This window comes from Bos taurus, chromosome 9 (assembly GCF_002263795.3).
Source record: "Bos taurus isolate L1 Dominette 01449 registration number 42190680 breed Hereford chromosome 9, ARS-UCD2.0, whole genome shotgun sequence".
Classification (NCBI taxonomy): domain Eukaryota; kingdom Metazoa; phylum Chordata; class Mammalia; order Artiodactyla; family Bovidae; genus Bos; species Bos taurus.
The window spans coordinates 80,229,652-80,247,384 of record NC_037336.1 but is presented as its reverse complement, the minus strand read 5'-3'; the positions used below and the strand labels follow the sequence as shown (position 1 = coordinate 80,247,384).

Below are 17,733 nucleotides of genomic sequence, written 5' to 3'. Positions count from 1 at the left end.
AGGGAGGCCTGGCGTGCTGCAGTCCGTAGGGTTGCAAAGAGTCTGACACGACTGAGCGACTAAACTGAACTGATCAACTTAGATAAGTTTTGTGTACATTTTGGTGCAAAGTACTCTTTTTAAATAGCCTAATAAGAAACAGTGTTCTTAAGATTGTCAAGTGATTAATTACTCAGGGAAAATAGCTGTTTAAACTCTTTAAGCCCCTCAACGATTTCTAGCTCCTTCATGCCCGTCAGATGACCAGCATTCTACTTTTCTGAGTGAGTTAAGAACATCTTAAGGAAAATTCTCGGTTTCTTTTTTATCTAAAATGTTGATTTGCTTCATTATTTCTTCTTTTCCTCCAGTCTAATTCAGAAAAGTTGGACTTCCGTGGAGGTGGTTAAGGCTCCGTATTCCCAATGCAGGGTACATGGGTTCCATCTCTGATTGGGGAAGATCCTGCATGCTGCTTGGTGCAATCATATAAATATAGAATAAATAAATAAAACAAAAGTTTTCGTTCTTTCTTCCAAAACTGATCTTTTAATCGATGCCTTTGAGTTCCCTTTTCTTTCCCACTTTTCCAAGAGTTTATTCCCTAATTCTCTTATCACTTCTTTTTCCCTTTAGCTTCAAGTCTTCTTTATCGTACAAACTTCTCAAAATTGATTCTTTTTCAGGTTACACATTTGTAGTTTGTCCAGGAAGAGATGGAAAGAGGTGAAATATGTGTGAACTTTCTGTAGTGTCTCTGGGTTTGGGGTAGTCTGCTTGGAACTTCTGATGTCAGTCACTTCTACCAGAGTTCCCTTACCATCCCTCACGACCTTTCCTTCTCAGCCTCACGTCCATTGTCTCGATGTGCCAAGTGTTCTAGTCAAACCAGCTCTTTCTTCAACATCCCTTGGTCTTCTCTAATGCATAATGATGTGTACATATTAAATGCCTTTTCTCTGCATCTGTACTTGCCAAATCCTAGCATTCTTTTAAGACCTAAGAGAGTGCTTCCTAATTGCTGCATGCCCAATCCGTGTCTTGTTTCTGTACTCCCATAAGGCCATTTTATGCCTGTGTAGCTTTTACAACTTGTTTATATGGTTTTCTTACACACTAGACAGCAAGCTCTTTGAAAGAAGGATTCTTATCTGTCTTTGAATTCCACATGTGTATATTATTTTGAATTCATACTCGATGTCATTGAAATTGATATAAGTTAATAGATAAATGAGACAATAATATCGAGATTCAAACCTCATATGAAATTTGATTTTCAATACTATTTTATGTCATCACATTAGGATATATATGCTTTGGAAAATGTATCATATGATTGAGTGAATGAACCAATAGATGAAATTCTGGAATTATCTGACAGAGTTTGTCTATTAGGATATTATAGGCACCTGCTTGAAACTTGAACATTTTTCTAGCCTTAAACTTTGCAGGTGATGACATATTCCAGGATGAGGCTGAAAATATGAATGCCACCCAGAGATTATCAAAGTGCCAGGGTAGTACCTGAATAACTACATAGCAGAAGTGATTATAAAGCTTTTCTTGTTACCTCACTTGGATAAGGGATTCCCTGGTGGCTCAGACAGTAAAGAGTCTGCCCACAATGCTGGAGGCCCGAGTTCGATCCTTGGGTCCAGAAAATCGCCTGGAGAAAGAAACGGCAACCCCACTCCAGTATTCTTGCCTGAAAAATTCCATGGACAGAGAAGCCCGGCAGGCTACAGTCCATAGGATTGCAAAGAGTCAGACACAACTGAGCAACTATGCACACTTCACTTGGATAAAGCATGACTTCCATTTGAACCACTTACCACTGTTGCCATACTTGGTTGTTCAAACCCTTCTTGATCATATACTTTGTTAAGCTCTGATAATAGCTGATATTCAGATTATTTGTCATTTCCTAACTTTATGTCTAATTCCAAACTCTTGAGGGTTGTACCCTGTTGTTTTTTTCTGTTTGCCTAATCAGTCCTTGGACAGTGTGGAATCAAGGTTTGAGGTTGTGTACCTTTACACTGGCACATGAGTCCCCATTTCCCCACTGACTGTAAAAATTTTCAAGAGAGACAGAATTGATTATTTCAGCAGCTCAGTTACTAACTGAATAGGGCTCATCTGATTAGATTGTAAGATATGCCATAGGCTTTGCCTTGATTTCTTCTTGAAGGATCTTTATTGTGTGCGGACCTAGAATATGGAGACTGAAAACAGTTTTATTCATTACATCTGAGAATCAGTTGTAGCATGAAATTTTGGAATGCCGTTCAAGTTTTCAGCTGTGCTTTCATTACTTTGGGTATTATTTCCATTGATGTGGGAGGCTCTTCCCTAAGAGAGAGATTTTCCTTCAGGCAAGGTCAGCTTGTTTATGCATACTTATGAATATAATGCATATTTTACCACTCTATTTCTCTGTTCTCTTTGTTTACAGAATCCAAAATTAAAATTGGCTTTTTTTTATGCTAATCTTTGCACATCCAGGAGTAAAAGGAGATTTAGAGAAAGAGTTATGACCTTATTTAGATATACCAAAATTGTAACCAAATAGTAAACGTAAGTTCTGTAAAAGATGAGACTGGAGAAAACAATACCTTGGAGGTATGATTTTGTTATGTCATACTTCTCATTAGAGTACACTAGTCAAATAGTCCTCCTTTGGCTTTATCCTTCAAGTATTTAGTTAAAGAATAAATATTTACAATAACTTGTTAAGCCGTAGTTATTTACCTGCCATAATATTATTAAGGGATAGAATAGAGGGAATTGAAAAGAAGAGAAAGAAAACTTAAAGTGAGAATATAAATATAAAAATATCACATATGAGAAAACAAAAAATATTTAATTAATACAGAACATCTAATTGGCCATGCCCTTTTGCTAAAACAAAGCAGCAAAGAGCATTCTGCAAGCGAAGTGGTACCTGTGAAGGTGGGGTCCTGTATTTCTATAGGCTCTGGTAGTGGAATTTCGGTTTTATGAACCAAAGGACTTACCTCCGTTAACTGTCAATTAATGAGCTGTTCTTGCTATTGGATAAAAATTGATAAACAGTTTAATGAAACATTGGTTTTTAGCTACTGTAATTTTCTGTTCATTTGACTTATTAACTTTAAGGTATGGGTAGTAAATGTCATTGCTCATTTTAAGTTCAATATTATTTATTCCTCATTTTTATTCCTTTTTTCATTTAATCAATTTCTGCAGTGGGGTCAGGTTAATAAACTTGTAATAAGATAGTAGTATGGATAGTGGAAAATAGTTGACTTGAATGGTTGAAGACCTAAACTATACATAGTCCAGGTCATCATAATGACCTATGAGTCCTTAAGCAAGTATTTTAACTTCTCTGGTTCTCAGCCTTTTTTCCCTCTGTTATTTGGCTGAGAGAGTCGATGATTTCTAAAATCTTTCACATTACTAAATACTCCCTATATGATTTAGAATAAGCTCAACAAATAATGGTGATAGAAGTGAATGGTTATGTATTTGCTCCTAAAATAAGTTAGTCTGATGTCAAATATGTGGTCAAGAAAAAAGAAAAATCTCAGTTACAACCCTGATCTTGGAAAACTTGACATGTATTTAAGAATACATGTGGGGGAGAAGTTTGCATTGCCAACACCAGACAATCATAGCCCAGATGCAGAGTAAGGACCAGAGAACACTATACTATCCTGAATCATCAAAGAAAGATTAAATTATGTTCAGGAGACTGTAATTAACTCAAGGAGAAGGCTAATGTACTTTGGAAAATAACCACTAGCAGATGTTAAAACAAAAATTATTTCTCTGTGGTCTTTACCTAACCATAAGATTGTATTAACTAGAACATATACCTTATTCCCTAAGCTTCCCCATGAACCAGACTTTGACCACAGTAAAATCAAATAGATGAAACTAGAGAGAAACAGGAATGATAGAGCCTTATGTTTTTATTTAATCTGATTATTTATCTCTAAATCTAACACTGGAAACTGCAAGTTTTTGTATGTTAGCATTCATACATGCTCAGTTGTGTCCAACTCTTTGTGACCCCAGGGACTGTAGCCTACCATGCACCTCTGTCCATGGGGTTCTCCAGGCAAAAATACTGGACTGGGTTGTCATTTCCTTCTCCAAGGGATCTTCCCGACCAGGGGACTGAATCCACATCTGTTGAGTCTCCTGCATTGACAGGCAGATTCTTCCCCTGAGGCCTCTGGGAAGTCCCATATTACTCTGTGTGTGTGTGTGTGTGTGTGTGTGTGTGTATGTGTTTAGTTGCTCAGTCATGTCGGATTCTTTGCCACCCCATGAATTGTAGCCCGCCAGGCTTCTCTGTCCATGGGATTTCCCAGGCAAGAATGCTGGAGTGGGTTGCCATTCTATTCTCTGGGGGATCTTCCTGGCCCAGAGATTGAACCTGCGTCTCCTGCATTACAGGCAGATTCTTTACTGTCTGCTGCTGCTGCTAAGTCACTTCAGTCGTGTCCAACTCTGTGCGACCCCATAGACGGCAGCTCACCAGGCTCCCCCGTCCCTGGGATTCTCCAGGCAAGAACACTGGAGTGGGTTGCCCTTTCCTTCTCCAATGCATGAAAGTGAAAAGTGAAAGTGAAGTCACTCAGTCGTGTCCGACCCTCAGCGACCCCATGGACTGCAGCCTTCCAGGCTCCTCCGTCCGTGGAATTTTCCAGGCAAGAGTACTGGAATGGGGTGCCATTGCCTTCTCCGTTTACTGTCTGAGCCACCAGCAAAGCCCATTAGCACGTATAGTTTTCTTTAAAGACTTAGTATCATTGTGTCTCTCAAGCCTTTTGTGCTTGTCTTGATGGATTGGCCATTTCCTCTTTTGTGCTGTGCCCAGTACTGTGCTTATATTTTTGTCAAAGCACCTAAAACATTTTGCAGCACTTACTTCTTCACAAATGTTTCCCTTCTAGGCTCTATAAGTTTGCTTTTTCATTTATGTATTTTGTAAACTTAGTTCATTTTCTGATGAGTATAGACATTCTATAAATGTCTAAAAGTGTCACAGAAATAGTCCAGAAACCCTAATTAAGGAGGCTTAAGTTATAATCATGAATTCACAGGTACTTACTCTTTTGTGTTTTTAGTAGTTCTGATTCACACAATGCTTTTATTTTGTATCTTCCTACGCTCTAGCACCGACAACCTGCTGAGAAGTGGCACTCTCAGATCATTTTCGCCAGCAGTTTCCAGAACCAGCCCCCTAAACACAATGGCAGAGTAATCGAATTTTGACTGTTTGTCCCATCCTCCTTTTGTGAAAACTCCCCTTTTTCAGACACACTTTTCACTTTTCAAAGCCTTCTGTGTAGTCGTCCCAGCAATGAATTGTCCCCTGCTCCCAAATTAGCACTCTTTCCTGTTCCTACTCTTTATCCCTTTTTTGTCTTTACATTCTGAACCCAGTTCCAACCTTTAGCTTCATATCATAACTGTTTCTAAAAATATGAGCTTGTAATCAGACTTATCTCTGTGTGTGAGTGTGTGTGTGTGTGTGTGTGTGAGTGAGTCTTCCCAGCCTTTAACTATCTTCTCTACCACCCCCCCAGGTGCCTCTTACTTTGCCCCTCTAGACACTCCGAGTGGAACAGTGGCCCCATTCAAAGTTCTTTTTTGTAGCAAGGAGAAGCTGCTGCTTCTGGTACACTTTTGGTACACTCTGATAAAGTATTTAAGCATACATTTATCTTTCAGTACCCTCCTCCCGTCTTTACCTACTACTTTTGAATCTCTTCTACTCCCTTCTATAAAATAAAAGAGGTATGTATCTCTTTTCTACGACTGAATATATGAAGAGTGGTATTCCTTCTTTTAAACATTTCTTTTAACCAAGCAATATAAGGATCATATCTTGTTTCCAGGTCCTATTTGCCACTTCTTCCATAGAGTTGAAGCACATAATAATTGTTTTTAATTGTGACAGCGCTCATCTAAAGTGTAACTGGTATATTTTATTGGCTCTTCTACTAAAATTATGATCTAGTGTGTATGTGTTTAACCTCAGAAAAAAGGTTGATAACATTTGTATATGCATGAGAAGTTTGCCAATGAAGTGCTAACCATAGTAAACTATTAATCCATAACTTGTCTTAAAATAATTTGGAAGAATAGAGAAATGAAATACTAAAGAATCTTACCAGGAATGGACATTTTACATACGTCTCCATGTCTGTCTATCTATCTAATACCTGCCTACCTATCTAATCATAGCTCAACATGACCCTCACTTAGCTTAGTAATAATAACCTGTAAGCTTCCAAGAATAAATATCTAATGTCAAGGATGATTTTTTTCTAAAAACAGTCTGAGAAACCACTGGATTAGAAACAATAATGTTCAAATTTTCCAAGTGTTTGTTACAAGTAGGCGACGGAGGTTTGGAAAATATTTTTAAGGAACTCTTCTGTAGGCCTATAAACGACGAAAAATCAGTCTTTACTTTGTTAGTAACGTGAAAGATAATTTTGCCTCATATTTAGGAAGGAATTTTAAATAACTTGGGGATATTTAACAAGATCTGTGAACACAATTTTCTGAAAACTTGTTAGTTATATTGAATATTAATGTTTCATTGCAGAGTGGTTTCTTATGAATCCAATAACCTAGAAGTAAAGCTTAAAAAATGAAAAATCTCTCTTTACTTTATTCCATTGTTTACAAAATATACTGTGTGAACTGCTGATTTCTAGGAAATACAAGCATAAGTTGTAATACTACATTTTCAGGAACTGTTTGAGGAAATATTTTTCTTTTATTTCAAAGAAGATACTGAGGCACAAAAACTCAATTAAAATTAAAGCAAAAACAAATTTCTGAGATGGTTATCTCTATGTCTCTATTTTAATAGTAACAACAATTGCCTCCCTTGTAGAGGCCATTACTGATTCCAATTGCAACAAAGCGATTTGCGCAAAATCTCCAAACTTGGTGTCCTATCTTTCATGTTATTATCATTTAGATCTTTGTTTTAAAATCACACTAATTACTTGGAAGTTTCTGTGAGGTAAAATAGCAGTACAATATTATGACCACTGTTTTTTGTTCTTTAAGGGCAAACCAATCATTGACGAGGGCACACGTAGCAGTTTCATATGATAGAAACAATTTTCAAACCTTCTTAATGAGTGAAAAAAGCAATCTTCTATCATCTAACATTCCAGTTACATGTGCATATCATGAGACGACTGTTTCCTGTTTCCCGTGGCCATAGTCCTGGAGAGTCAGACTGGAAAAGCAGGGTCAGAACTGGGAACACTGCCCCTGACACATCTGGTCTGGAGGACTCACATGCTCCCTTTCGCCTGTGGAAGCTCTTGGTGGGAATGACGCTTTCTGGGTTAGGGGATGGTTGGGTGCTTGTGTGCAGCTGCCAGATAGCTGGAAGGAGTGGGTGTGTCAGTGCCAGCGTTCTGAGGCTGAAGTTCTCCTTTTGTCTTTTAACTTTTAGTTCAGTGGCCATGGGGTCGCCAATCACAGGAAGTCCCTGGATGCCACAAGTTGTTGTTCCCTGTAAATAGCTGTATCTGTAGAATCTTGGCCTGTTTCTATCTTGGATGAGTTCGTCTCAGAGTGTGAATAGCTCAGTGATTTATTATTTTTTATCTGAGAGATGCCATGCTTTAGCTTAGGTCGTATTGCCAGTGTACAATTTTGGTTTTTTTTAGCACTTGAACTTGATTTTCTTTTCAAAAGAGGTGCTCTTTGGTTTGTTACTATGGATATGGTTTAAATATATAAATATATATGTATAATTATAGAAGCTATAATATTGTTGTTGTTGTTGCTCAGTTGCTAAGTCATGTCCAAATTTTTGTGACTTGGTGAACTGCAGCACACCAGGCTACCCTGTCCTTCACTATCTCCCGGAGTTTGCTCAAACTCTTGTCCATTGAGTCGATGATGCCAGCCAACCATCTCATTCTCTGTTGTCCCCTTCTCCTCCTGTCTTCAATCTTTTCCAGCTTCAGGGTCTTTTCCAATGAGTCAGCTCTTCGCATCAGGTGGTCAAAGTACTGGAGCTTCAGCTTCAGCATCAGTCCTTCCAATGAATATTCAGGGTTGATTTCCTTTAGGATTGACTGGTTTGATCTCCTTGCTGTCCAAGGGACTCTCAAGAGCCTTCTTCAACACCACAGTTCAAAAGCGTATATATATATATATTTAAGGATATATATACATATAAAATTATACCTTATATATATACTATAATTTAATATGAAGAAAGTGAAAGTGTTAGTCCCTCAACAGTGTCTGACTCCTTGTGATCCCATGGACTCTAGCCCACCAGGCTCCTCTGTCCGTGGAATTCTCCAAGCAAGAATACTGGACTGGGTAACCATCCCCTTCTTCAAGGGATCTTCCCAACCCAGGGATTAACTGGATCTCCCATATTGCCAGCAGATTCTTTACCTTCTAAGCCAGTAGGGTAGCCTGATTTTATATGTATATATACATATACATTTGGAGAAGGAAATGGCAACCCACTCCAGTGTTCTTGCCTGGAGAATCCCAGGGATGGGGGAGCCTGGTGGGCTGCCATCTATGGGGTCGCACAGAGTCAGACACGACTGAAGCGACTTAGCAGCAGCAGCATACATAGACATACATACATACATATATATCTTGAAGGACCCCATCACTATTCCCTCAGTGTTTAATCAGTCATGCTCTTTGGCTTTGATGAAGCTTTCAATTTTGAAAATGGTGGAGCTTGTCAAGAGTCATTTAAGTGCCAGAAAATGGTTGATTTGAGGCAAGAACAAAGTTTAGAAAGAAAATAAATCTAGCATTCGCTTAATAATTTGCCCTTTGCAGCAACAGAATCTTATCTGACCACCCACATTCATCTGGCTGCTGACGTGGTTCTTGCTTCAATTGCAGAAGCTATTTTTGCACCTTTTGTGTCTTTTGAGGAACCGAGTGGGCCTACGTGCTTATAATGATTCATGTTGCAAAGTGCACAGGGTGTCCTGAAGTGATATGCAAAGAGGAGGAGAAAATTAAAGCTAACTGCTTCCTTTAAGCATTTTGAACAGTCACATGAAATGGTACTGGATTAAGGCACATTTTAACTCTCATGTCTTGATGCTTTAGTCCTTTCTATGAGACATAACTTGTCTGGAAGAAAGAGCAATGTTTTTAAAAATGAACAAATATACAGTGGATATCTATAGATATGTAGTACTATTTTATATGGGCCTTTTATACTGGGAGATAAACCATCTGAAGATGGTGACTGATTAATCTATTTGGATTATGTACTTTGACTGATCTTCTATGCATTTTTTTTGGATCAGGCTTGAATAAATTAATTCTAAGTATGAGAAAGTTCCTTTCTTCGTTACTTTCCAGAGTTTGTTATGTCTCAGGATTTAACTTTGGTTGGTTTTGGCTTCCTATTTCAGAAATTAATTTTAGCATGGAACATAACATTGCTGAAATAAACTATAGAAAAGAATTTTCTATGAGGTTATCTGAGTCTTCATCCTGGGGAGTTTAGTTGCTGATGCACCAAAGAAGTTTAGTGGGAATCAGCTTTAAGTCAGATTTGTATCATGGATTGCAGTGGCATAATTTCTAGTTCCAATACATTGATTTAATTCTAGCATTATTTTCCACATTGCTTCCACGTTTACTGTAACAGAATATTCTCTTTTAATGCAAGAACTTATTCAAAAGATGTGAAAAGACAGGAAATTTTTTCTTGAAAGAAAAAAAGTCTTGAAGGATCCAGTTCCAAATTTTCTTTTCTCAAGGAGAGCATTTCTATGAGTAGTGTGTCAGTTAAATTGACTACAAGGTTCATCATTTTTAAAAGATCTTATTGTTTATTTTTTAGATTCCCAGAAGTTGTGCATGTGTTCCTGTGGAGGGAGTTGGCATCGTTGAAAGCAAAGACGGCTGTGATGCACTTTTTTGATATGAGGATAACAGGTTAATAGCTGACATTTATTATTTTATTCTATGAGTTTTACATTTAACTTGAAGAGAACTTTTAACTTACTGTGCATCCACCCATATGTGAATTGACTATCATCCAGTCTGGGAAGAAACAATGTATATGCTATTTAGTGAGTGAAGGTTTTGTTTTGTTTTTCATAATAGCCCAGTTTTAATTATAATTTGCTTAATTGAAGCAGCTTCATTTAAGAGAATTTCTTTCTGGCAGAATTTATTTTCATACAAAATTCTGCATAGTAAAACCTAATAACTTTTGTTATAGAATATGAAAACATTCCACCAGGAGAGCAAAATCACAATTGTAAAAAATTTGCAAAAAGCTTATGACAAAATATTAAAATTAGTAAGCTGTAGTCCTAAGTCATAAAAACTTTGGACAGATATGCAAACTGTACAACTGTCTGCAGTCATTGTAACCAACATGCAAAAAATACTGTTCAGTTTTCCATTAGGTTTGAAATGTCCAGTTAAATTTTAATGTATGTCAAACTAGATGGTGATCATCTCAATCTCTTTACTTTTTCTCCAGAAGTTCTCTTAAGTGCTTGGCAAGGTTTTATATAGTATACAGTACCTTCCTCATATTGGCTACTTGCTCCTTTTAAGGAGAACTAAGGTTGTGATGGGAATTTTGACTAATAAAAGAAGCATTTATAATGAATTTGGCTCTCAGAAAGGTGCCCTTTTTTAATCATCCTGTGGAAATAAGTCTGTATTCAGCTGGACTCTGGCACTGCTCTTGGTTTTTCGGTAGATCCTTTTTTCCTTCATCCGGTACTCATAGGTGGTATGACTTGTGGGTCCGTCTGTGTTAAAGCAGCAGTGCTCTGAGATGCTCGTGTATTTCTTAACCTATTTTGCAGTTGATCTATGACATTTTGAAAGCAAATACATGGAAATGGCCTCTAAATTTTTGTCCAGTAATTATTATCAGAAGACATCTGTTTTATTTACAAGTGTAATTCCAACAATGCCTCAAAAAAGACCAAGTCACCATTTTAGTTTTTAAAAAATGTTCTATTATTAAAATATTGGAAGTAGAGAAGTAGTGTTTATAACCTGTCATTTTATACCATTATTATTTAGGATGTTATTATTTAATGCTCACTTGACTTTTGCCACCACTCAAGTAATGATTAATTTCCTGAGGTAAAGTTTTTTTCTAAGATACTGTTTTTCTAAGCAAAAGATCCCAGATTGACAACCCTGGGTACTGTAGGCCTTTATTCGTCTACAGAGCTGGGCTGCCCGGCTGCCAATCCCACCCAGCTGTTATCCTGAAGAGACCTCTGTGGAGGTCTACACGGGAGGCTGTTTCTGTGCCTTTCCTCTCAGGGCCTGTCTGAGGAAATTATTTAACTGGGTGCCAAATTTATTTGAGTGGGACTGAAGCATGGCCAAAGGAGTGGGCACACTTTTAGAAAAATGGCAACTCTTCCAAGTAATATCATTTTCTTTTCTTTTGCTCAATTACTTTAGTTCTGTTACCACTGAGACAGCATGCAGAAGGTAGTGTCTTTTTCAATATTACTCCACTCAGAAAAATGCACGGAGCCTGCAAGACAATGCCTGTCTTTCTTTACTAACCGAAGGACTCCTATGGGCTAGAGCACTATCCACAGGAAACCCCAAAGTCATATCCTCCTGCAAATTATCCTACTCCTTTCAGAGCACTCAAAGGCATGAGGGAAAAATTTCAATGTGAATGTGAAGCTGTGTTTGGAATACTGTTCCTTTGTTGGCAGTGGGTGCCAAAAGTGAATTTGCGTGGGTTTGGTTACCATAAAAAGAAACCTCAGAGAACGAAATGATAACCAGCTATTTTCTTTCCATGTGAGGATTGCTCTAATATTGCATTTTTAACACATCAATTGATTGGGGAAATTGGAGATATACTTTTAACACATAATTAGAGAATTTGAAAAATGAAATCCATCTATACAATCATTGAGAAGTAATGTAGCTATAATTAACTATATTACTACTGATCTTCAAAGCTCCAAGTAGATTTCTATTGAGAAAATTATACTAAAATTACAGATATATACAATGATACATTTGATGGTTTATAATAATATTCTGAGATACAAAGAAGATATTTCTCTATCTTATAAGAATTTTCATACATTTCATTAATACAACACAAGCTCAAGAATTTCTACCATTGTTGGTAGAAGTAGATGGCTAAGTAAAAGTATCCTTTAAAAGTATCACCAAAAAAAGACAAATGTCATTATTAAACTTTGAAAGCCTTATGGATTTTCAAGTGAATTTATTTTCCTAAGTGTAAGTTCAGGAGAGCAGCAAAGAGACTTTGAAGTCCAGAAAGACGTGCCATGTATGCCCAGGAATAGATCTATGGTGCAAACCATTTGCACTGCAGAATTTTTTCAGTCTCCAAGATAAAGCGATCGAAGACAAGAGATTAACGAAAAGAGTCCAAATGATTCATGAATAGGATCAGTAAATTCCCAAAGGATCCGTCACTCCTGTTTTCTCCCATCTACGTTTCAATGTGCCTCAGAAACTCCAAGAAGGAAAGTGGTTTTATGGATAGCAGTTAGTTGAAGGATGGGTTAGAGAGTTATATCCTCATATATGTTTAAAATCTCATGTAAACAGTACATGTGAAATAGGAGTGATTTCCAGTTCCCTAATAATAGTCTAATTACACAAAATTGTGTAATAGTCCCTAATAAGCTTGTAACTGAAGTGAAAAGTTAGACATTATAGTTCAAAGGAATGTAGACCAGAAGATGTCCCAAGTCCTACTGGGATCTTCAGTTCAGGCAGAAGGACAGAACCTCTTCTTGGACAGAAGTAGGGAGAATGATACTAGGTTTATCTAATTTATGATAAAATGGTAAGACATCTTGCGTGGGTTTACCTTAGAAATTTAAAAGGAGGAGGTTTTCCTGACTGATTCAGGGAAGTCTGGTGGCTCAGTGGTAAAGAATCTGCCTGAGGTGCCGGAGACCCAGGTTCGACCCCTGGGGGAAGATCCCCTGGAATAGGACATGGCAACCTACTCCAGTATTTATGCCTGGAGAATTCTGTGGACAGAGGAGCCTTGTGGGCTATAGCCCATGGATCACAAAGAGTCAGACATGACTGAGCAACTAACTTTCCTGACTGAAGCTATTTACATAATTGAGTCAATGTGTTTTTTACTGGGATCAAAGTTGTGATTTTTAAAACATTTTCTGAATAATAAATGCTATTGGAATATAGGATGTTCTTCTATTAGTATCAGCAAGATTGTTTTTTAAAAATAAAAAGTAGGTGTGACTTTTTCTGATTTGTCCTTTAAAATTTAAACCCATCGATAATTAAATAACTATTCCAGATAATATTTTTCTGACCATTAATGTATTATTTCTGATCTACTTTTGAATTTTGTGTAAATCACTTTTCTTCATCTTCTGGTCTGTTCTTTAATAGAAAAATATTATTACGTTTCCTTGAATTTTATTTGGTGCTTTTATTTTTATATGTCCTTAGCGGATAAGAATTGTATATAGCTAGTTTAAGATTTCAATTCAGTTCAGTTCAGTCGCTCAGTCGTGTCCGACTCTTTGCGACCCCATGAATCGCAGCACGCCAGGCCTCCCTGTCCATCACCAACTCCCAGAGTCCACCCAAACCCATGTCCATTGAATCGGTGATGCCATCCAACCATCTCATCCTCTGTCGTCCTCTTCTCCTCCTGCCCTCAATCTTTCCCAGCATCAGGGTCTTTTCCAGCATCAGGGTCTTTTCCAATGAGTCAGCTCTTTGCATGAGGTGGCCAAAGTACTGGAGTTTCAGCTTTAGCATCATTCCTTCCAAAGAAATCCCAGGGCTGTTCTCCTTCAGAATGGACTGGTTGGATCTCCTTGCAGTCCAAGGGACTCTCAAGAGTCTTCTCCAACACCACAGTTCAAAAGCATCAATTCTTCGGCGCTCAGCCTTCTTCACAGTCCAACTCTCACATCCATACATGACCACAGGAAAAACCATAGCCTTGACTAGACAGACCTTTATTAGCAAAGTAATGTCTCTGCTTTTGAATATGCTATCCAGGTTGGTCATAACTTTCCTTCCAAGGAGTAAGCGTCTTTTATTTTCATGGCTGCAGCCAACATCTGCAGTGATTTTGGAGCCCCTAAAAATAAAGTCTGACACTGTTTCCACTGTTTCCCCATCTATTTCCCATGATAAATGTAATTCTTTACTGTAAACCACAAAAGTTAAATCTGATTTTAAAAGTTATTGTTTCATTGCTACACAAAAATACTATATTGTATTTAATTATTAAATATAGTATCCCAGTCCTGTTTTTCATAAAATTTTATGTATGTGTTTAACTTCAAGTCCATGTTTTAAGCAAAATTATATATTCTGTGAAAACTGAGAAGTGGCAAGTGACCATATGCCTAATTTTCACTTGTGAGGTTCTTATTAATACTTTCTTAAAAGTAATGCTTTTCAAGGAACAAAGTCAAACAGTTGTATGTCATGAGACTTAATCATGGTCTCACAAGGGGCTGTCTTCATTAATACTTCAATATACAGATTTTAACATTGTTTAAATTGTGGATTTGTTTGAAATCCATACAGAACTCATATATTCTCTCAGGACTATGAAAAATTCAAGCACTGCAAGTATCAGAGTCAAGTGAAAATACTTAGAAGAAAGCGTTATTGCAGATGTATTTTTTCTCTTATGTTCAGTTGCTAAGTTGTGTCTGACTCTTTTTTCGACCCCATGGACTGAGTCTGGTGGCTTCTCTGTACATGGGATTTCCCAGGCAAGAATACTGCAGTGGGTTACCATTTCCTTCTCAAGGGGATCTTCCTCTCCCAGGGGTCAAACCCACATCTCCTGCATTGGCAGACAGATTCTTTACCACTGAGCCACCAGGGAAGCCCATGTTTTATTTTACATTGTAATAAAACTTAACAGTTGAGCTGGGAGTAGGGGATGCTGGTTGGGAAGGTGAGAACCCCTTATGCTTGGCAGTCAGCCAAACGTGGATTTGATTCTGGTTCTGATCCTAAGTATGGAAGACAGTCTTAACCATTGGGCCACTGGTGGAGTCCCCAGAAGGACTTCTTGATTACAGATACCTTGCTTCAGATACCTGGGGGCTTCTGATTTCTCATCCAAAAGATTTATTTATTCCATGTTTTTCCCCCTTTTCCAAGTATACCTATTATCTCACAGTAGCGTGCTATATTAGGGACCAAATTGGTCATGGAAATAAAATCAGTGTTTGAGTTTTAGTTTGGGAAATTACAGTACATTTACACAGTGGCATCTTTTTTAACAAATATTTTATTTAAAATGTGAACATCCATGAGTACATGCTAAATCACTTCAGTCGTGTCTGACTCTGTGACCCCCATGGACTGTAGCTGCCAGGCCTCTCTATCCATGGACATTCTCTGGGAAAGAACACCGGAGTGGGTTGCTAAGCCCTCCTCCAGGGGATCTTCCCAAATCAGGAATCGAACCCGAGTCTCTTATGTCTCCTGCATTGGACATACTCATGGTAAAAAAAAAAAAAAGAAATAAAGAAAAATAAAGATTACCAGAAGTCATAAGGTTAAAGGTAGAAATCCCTTCCTTTGTCCCTTCTTTTGACTCCCTGGCTCCACTTCTGTGATTTAACTAATATAAAAGCTGTTTGGCATCCTTACAGAAATTTCCTGTTTATTGCCTGTTTCTCTTTTACACAAATGGGATTATAAAATACATTCTAGGGCCCAATAAACTATTTTACATCCAATGTTACTACCTTCTGGATGAGCTTTTATATTAGTACTTATAGATACACTTAATTTTCTTTAAGTGGCTGAGTCTTATGACTGAGCCTTAATTGACCTAAGTAATCCTTGTACACACATCTTTGTGCTCTTGTGTACATCTGTAAGGACACATTTCAAGAAATGGAATTCCTGGACCAAAGAATATGAGCTTTCTTTCTACTATAAATACTGCTATATTGCCTATTAAGGAAACACATCAGATATCATCATAATTGATACAATTGAACATTGAAGTTCTCAAAATTCTTTGTGTACTACATTGGCCATTCCGTTATGGAAACTGAGTATTCACTTAATATCTAATAGTTTCTAAGTCATCAAGTTTTCCTGAGCCATTTATAGTCATCTGGAAGACTTTTTCACCTTGCTGTCATGCAAATTTCCTAAAAAGGATATTTATTTAAAAAATTTTTTAATCTACAGGTTAAATTTTAAAAACCCACTCAACTTTTTATTATCTAAGGAATTAAAGCCAAGCCTTTCTGTCAAAAGTCTAAGATGTTTTAATATGTTAATCTTATATTTTAGAAAATATGACTGAAGTTTAAAAAATTTTTTTCTCCTTGAGTTATCCTTAGGCATAGTGACAATCAATATTATGTTTACTACTTTAGTGTTTTCTAAAGCAGTTACTTGCTGTATTTTTTAGAGCACATAATATGGTGGTGTTTGCTGTTCAGTCGCTCAGTCATGTCCAACTCTTTGTGACCCCATGGACTGCACCACACCAGGTTTCCCTGTCCTTCAGCATCGCCCAGAGTTTGCTCAAACTCGTGTCCGTTGAGTTGGTGATGCTATTCAACCATCTCATCCCGTCATTCCCTTTTCCTCCTGCCTTCAGTTTTTCCCAGCAGCAGGGTCTTTTCCAATGAGTAGGCCCTTCCCATCAGGTGGCAAGAGTATTGAAGCTTCAGCTTCAGCATCAGTCCTTCCAGTGATTTTTCATTCAGGGTTGATTTCCTTTAGGATTGACTGGTTTGATCTCCTTCCTGTCCAAGGGATTCTCAAGAGTCTTCTCCAGCACCACAGTTCAAAGGCATCAATTCTTCCATGCTCAGCTTTCTTTATGGTCCAGCTCTCACATCAGTACATGACTACTGGGAAACCATAGATTTGACTCTACAGACTTTTGTCAGCAAAGTAATGTCTCTGCTTTTTAATATGCTGACTAGGTTTGTCATAGCCTTTCTTTCAAGGAGCAAGCATCTTTTAATTTCATGGCTGCAGTCACACATTGATTTTGGAGCCCAAGAAAATAAAGTTTGTCAGTGTTTCCATTGTTTCCCCATCTATCTGCCATGAAGTGATAAGACCAGATGCCATGATCTTCGTTTTTTGAATGTTGAGTTTTAAGCCAACTTTTTTACTCTCCTCTTTCACTTTCATCAAAAAGCTCTTTAGTTTCTCTTCACTTTCTGCCATAAGGGTGGTATCATCTGCATATCTGAGGTCACTGATATTTCTCCCGGCAATCTTGATTCAAGCTTATGCTTCAGACAGCCTGGCATTCCATATGATGTACTCTGCATATAAGTTAAATAAACAGGATGATAATATACAGTCTTTATATACCCTGTTCCCAATTTGGAACCAGTCTGTTATTCCATGTCAGGTTCCTAATGTTGCTTCTTGAGCTGCATACAGGTTTCTCAGGAGGCAGATAAGGTGGTCTGGTATTCCCATCTCTTTAAAAATTTTCCACAGTTTTCTGTGATCCACACAGTCAAAGGAATAAGCGTAGTCAATGAAGCAGAAGTAGATGTTTTTCTGGAACTCTCTTGCTTTTTTTTTATGATCCAACAGATGTTGGCAATTTGATCTCTGGTTCCTCTGCCTTTTCTAAATCCAGCTTGTACATCTGGAAATTCTCAGTTCATGTACTGTTGAGGCCTAGCTTGGAGGATTTTGAGCATGACCTTGCTAGCATGTGAAACGAGTGCAATTGTGTGG

At 37.7% G+C, this 17,733-nt stretch overlaps 1 protein-coding gene across 9 annotated transcripts in view; it reads left to right on the top strand.

Annotated features, from left to right (window-relative positions):
- Positions 1-17,733, top strand: part of HIVEP2 (HIVEP zinc finger 2) — a 218,688-nt gene that overhangs the window by 166,345 nt on the left and 34,610 nt on the right. For 8 of the 9 annotated variants that reach the window (XM_024997038.2, XM_059889915.1, XM_024997037.2 and 5 more), the window contains one exon: positions 9,851-9,945. The exons of the other annotated variant lie outside the window; for it this stretch is intronic. The gene's annotated coding sequence lies outside the window, so the exon portion shown is untranslated. The remainder of the gene's footprint in view (positions 1-9,850; positions 9,946-17,733) is intronic. 9 annotated transcript variants of the gene reach the window in all.